The sequence below is a fragment of the Mus caroli genome, chromosome 11 (assembly GCF_900094665.2).
Source record: "Mus caroli chromosome 11, CAROLI_EIJ_v1.1, whole genome shotgun sequence".
Taxonomy (NCBI): Eukaryota; Metazoa; Chordata; class Mammalia; order Rodentia; family Muridae; genus Mus; species Mus caroli.
In genome coordinates, this window is record NC_034580.1 from 84352316 (window position 1) to 84357875 (window position 5560).

Here is a 5560-nt window from a genome sequence, read left to right on the forward strand (position 1 = left end):
CTTTGTAGACCAGGCTAGCCTCGAACTCAGAAATCCACCTGCCTCTGCCTCCCGAGTGCTAGGATTAAAGGCATCCACCACGCCCGGCTCACACTTATCTTTCTTATGAACTCCCCCAGAACTTAGAAATCTGCTGAGCCTAGGAGCCACTCCCAAGGTACCTAGGAAATTGTTCTCTGGAGGGGAAATTGCTTCTATTGTTCAGAAGGAAAAAGGGAAAAGGTGTGTGTGTGAGTGCACGTGTGCGTGAGTATGCTGTGCCAGGTGGTGGAGACACAGCACGGGCCACGCCCACTCAAGGGGATTGCCTGTGACAAGGGCTAGTTTACTGAGCAAGGGTGGGCCCAGGGCTGTAAGGGCTCGGCTGGCCACTAGGGGTCAGTGTGTCTCCGCTGCAGGCGCCGGCGGGCGGCTCACCTGATTGCTGCAGACTCCAGCTGATGGTTCCCCCTCTTGCTTTGTATTTAGACAAAACAAAACAAACAAACAAAACAAAAAACCACCACCACCACCACCGCAGCAGCAGCAGCAGCAGCAACAACAACAACAACAGAAAAACTTTTTCTGTTGCAAAGAAGAGAGTCTATATAGCCTAAATAATACACTTTCTCTTTGAAGGAAAATGCAGAAGGTGGTTAAACCGTCTGTCTTTAGCGTGCCTGGGCGGAGGGAGCATAGCTCCAATTGTGGTTTCTGGCCTGGTTATCTTGGTGCCTCTGAGGATGACACGGGGGAAGGGGGTGTCTGTTGAATTCTTCCTTTTCTATTTTCTGCCTCAGCGAGGAGGAGGGTGTTAATACCGCTTGGCAGTTACATGAAACCGAGGCGGATGGTGACGGGGTGTGTTAACAAACAAGGGCAGGAAATAGTGTCATATTTTCTGGAGAGCGAACCGCTCCCAGGAGACAGACTACAGGATTCCACCCGAGGAGACGCTTGGAAGGGGCGGCAGGGCGGATAAGAATTCCTGCCTCGAGCGAGCTTCCCTCGCCTTTCACTTTCTGGTATCTCCGTACAGTGACAGATTCGGTTTTATCCCCAGTCTGGCTAACTAGCCAAATCACTGGGCATAAAAAGAAAACTATCCACTTTGATCTGGTGTCGTTTCGGCAATTAGTTATCCCTTTGTCAAGAATGGCCTCTGGAAATAAGACTTCAGGGCCGGAGCTACCAGCTTGGAACAAAACACAGAATCTGGGCTGTGTTGATTTTTATCCTCGAGTCCAACCGCTGGCCAGGTGGGACAGGGATAAGCCGTCTCCTTGCCTCGGCTTCTCTATCATCCTCCATCACATCTTTTCTAGTTCTTTAACAATTCCACCTGCCTGCCATTGGGTTGACAGTGAACTTTCTCTGAACTTGAATCACATACAGTGAGCACCCGAAGACTGGCTAGGCTGACCCATTCTTTTTTTTTTTTAAGATTTACTTATTTTTATTTATATGACTACACTGTAGCGGTCTTCAGACACACACCAGAAGAATGCATTGGGCCCCATTACAGATGGTTGTGAGCCACCATGCGGTTGCTGGGAATTGAACTCAGGACCTCTGGAAGAGCAGTCAGTGCTCTTTACTGCTGAGCCATCTCTCCAGCCCTGCCACATTCTTCTTTGTATCTCAGGTACGATGCCTGATACATTTTCATCGGCAGTAGGGAATAACAACAACCACAACAATAACGATAATAGAAATATAGATGAAAAGATTAAAGAACAATAGTCTTAATTCCTCTACTGCAACTATTGGCCAATGCATACCGAGTGAATTCCACATCAACTGGACTCTCTCTGCTTTCTCTTATTTCATATGGATACCAGGAGATCCGGCCAAGGATTCCATCTTCCCATCATGATCACTTTATAGACTGGGGGGTGGAGCCTGGGTATGTGTTGGGGTAACTGATAGACCTCCAGTTCTAGAATCTGGCAAGCACCTGGCCTCTCATCATGTGGCAGCTCTCTCCCTTCTGGGACAGTTCTGCTGCACCTGCATTCTGTATACTGCATGGAACACACGCTCACCTGTGTGGCTGGAAATCCTATGAACCTTTCCGTGCTCTCCCTACAAAGACTAAGCTCCTAAGGCTAGGGTGATGGCTGCAGCTCTCTGGAGAGAAAGGATGAGTCAGAGCTGGGATTCAGGCCTGGCCTGAAAAGATGGCCACAGGGGCCTGGGTCTTCAGAGACACTAGACATAGAATCTGCAGTCTTTGCTGCCATTTCTGAGTAGCTTGTCCCTTTACATTTATTGAGAGTCTTACACCTTCCTCTTTTTTCATTTGCAAAGTAGATGTTTCCATAAAAACCCAACAATGCAAACCAGGCCTGTTGGTGAGGGTCTGTAATTCTAGCTACTCAAGAAGCTGAGGCAGGAGGATCCCACGTTCAAGGCTAGCCTGAGCAACTTAGCAAGACCTTGATTTAAAAATTAAGAAAGAAAAGGACTAGGAGCCAGGCTGTGGTGGCGCACGCCTTTAATCCCCAGCACTTGGGAGGCAGAGGCAGGTAGATCTCTTGAGTTTGAGGCCAGCCTGGTCTGTATAATGAGTTCTAGGAAAGCCAGGAAAATCCTTCTTTGAAAACCCAAAGGGGTGTGTGTGTGTGTGTGTGTGTGTGTGTGTGTGTGTGTATGAGTTCACTGGCACAGTGCGCCCTTAGGGTGTAAGAGGCTCTAGGTTCAATTCTCAGGGCTGCTAACCAAACCCAAACCCAAACAATATACAAAACCAGGCTCTCACCCCTCTGAGGAGACAGATAGTATTGGATGTTCTCACCTGAGTCTTTGACGTCATGTGTCTTTTTGAAATGGCAAAGAATGCCCATCTAAGGCTCGGTACTGAACATATTCAGGGCATAGCTACTTTGGGTAGACACACACTCATGGGTGACAAGGCCAGCAGGCCTCTCCGGATGGATAAAAATACTTCAGGAGGGGAAAGCCAAGACCAAAGGCTCGGGCCGTCCTGCTCCGCCGGCACCAGCTCATGTTCTTCCTGTGTGTGAGGCAGTGTGACTGATACTGAGTCCTTCCTGAGAGCCCGGGGAGCCCACTACGGCCACATTTTTGTCAGTGTTCCCAGTAGTGTCACCAGATACCACGTTCTCCCTGTGGCCAGAAGGCACACTATTGCCTTCCTGGAGAAGGCGGACAGGGAGGAGGCCTTGATCTTGGAGCGAATGAAAATGGATCACTTGGGGTTGGGCGTGTGACCCTGGTCTTGGGGTTGGTGACTGCTTGGGAGTAGCTCTCCTGGTTATTGCTTGGTCTCCCAATAATATTCACGTGGCACTGCTAGCTAGACCCTTGGGTAGTGCAGGAGGTGTGTGGACACTCGTGACTGTTTGTCTCCAGGGAAGCTGCAGCCTGCTTGAGTCTGCCTCATGAAGTGAGGCCTTGTTGTACCGAATGTTGAAATGGAAAGAACAGGGGCTTGGGGTGCAATGGGGTTTACAGGTGTGTGTGTGTGTGTGTGTGTGTGTGAAGGCCTCTATCTTAGTATCCCAGAGGAGTGCTATCTAAGCTGAATATCGAAGAATGAACAGAAGCTAGCCAGGCCGTGTAGAGGAAGCAGTTCGCTCTAGACTTGTGATACTTAGTCCAGCCACATTCCCCCCTTTCTACATATGTATGTAAACACATGTGTGGGAGTCTATGCATACACATATGTACAGAGGCCAGAGGCCAGCATCAGGTATCTTAACTGTTCTCTACCTTCTTTTTTGAGTCAGCATCTTATGTAGCGCTAGAGTTCCTGGAATTCTCCACACAGACCAGACTGGCCTTTAACTCACAGAGAGCCTGTACAGGCTTCTCAAGTGCTGGGATTAAACATAAAGCCACCACAGCTCTCAGTTTTTGAGTATTATAAAGGTTTATTTAGCAAAAAAAGTTTCATATAAAGTGTATATGACCCCATTTGGTGCCATTAGTAAAACAAGCCCTCCGGGGAGGAATATGGGTTTCTCTGCTGATCAGGCCTCATTTAAGCTTGTGTTGAGGCTTCTAAACGTGACTCACTGTCTCCTTGTTTGACTACCATTCCAGTGTTAACTGGGCTGTCCACGAGTTGCCACACCCATACCTTCATCAATCACAAGATTCGCCAAGGGATCAAAGCCTAACACCACTCCTTAGATTCTTTAGCCTCCATTTTACTACATTGCTAATTTCTTGCTCATAGATTTCTTCAGTAGGGAAGGTGGGCCTTGCTCCCAGAAGCCTCCTGGGTGGGCCTAGCTCCAAATCGGTGGGTGGCTTCACTTTCCCCTCTACCTTATTTATTGATTTATTTATTAAGATTTATTTATTTTGTGTATATGAGTACACTGTAATTGTCTTCTGACACACCAGAAGAGGGCGTCAGATACCATTACAGATGGTTGTGAGACATCATGTGGTTGCTGGAAATTGAACGCAGAACCCCTGAAAGAGCCATCGGTGCTCTTAACTGATGAGGTGAGCCATCTCTCCAGTCCCGTGTTATAATTTTGAGACAGGGCCTCCAACTGAATTGAGAGCTGATCAGTTTTGATTAGATAGGCCCCTGGGAGTTGCTGGTTCCTCCTCTTTCCACTTCCCTGAAGCTGGCATTACAGACAAACCCCTCTGTGCCCAGCCTCTTAACGCAGTCTCTGGGGGACTGAACTCGGGCCTCTATGCTTGTACTGTAAGCACTTGATTGACTGAGTCATCTCCCAAACCCTCTAGCTTTGTTTTATGGGAAGTATTTATCTTTCTCAGCTGACCTGGCTTGTAGTGGCCACTGACATGATACTGTGAAAAAACTTTGTAAGTAGATGTATTTGAGTAAGAAGTTCCACACCAACGATGGCAAAATCTGCCAAGGTGGTAATGAATGGCAAAGCCCGGACAGATGATTATAGAATTTTAAAAAGGAATTGACCACCCGGGTGGTCTGCCATCTTGGTTTGCCTCCATTTGTATTCCTGGAGTATAGAACTTCCAGTGAGAACTGGGAAAGCCCCAGCCATCTGGGATGAATTGGTCAGTCTGGAACTCAATGAAACTGACCAGTCATCGCCACCAGCTGTCCTAAGTCCAAGCAGTACAGCTGGTTATGCTTCGGAGTCTCCAGGGGACATTGGGACATAGGAGGGAGTCAGTGGTCTCTGCAAGCGGCCGTGACTAATATGGCTGAACTCTTTTACCCGGTGATGAGGAAGCCAAGGAGTGGGAAAGCAGTGGACCCTTTCAAGGGTGTGCAGAGTGTGGTGGAGTGGGCGTCTGTAGTTAAATAATTAATAAATACCGGCGCCGGGTTCCTCCCTGCCTTTGACCATTCATGTTCCTGAATGAAACACACATACGGCCTTATATTTTAATATGCCGTAAGCAGCACAATAGCTGGGCAACTGCCTAACCTCCATGCTGTTAGAATCCACTTTCCTAACGATAACTCCGAGTTACTTCTTACTAATTTCTATGTTCCATCTTGGCTACTCTTGACCCAATTGAGCAGCCCCCTCTCAGCCATGTTCTCTTGACCCTTTTACATGTCGTCTCTCCTCCCTCCTACACGGTCTTCTTCTGTGGCAGC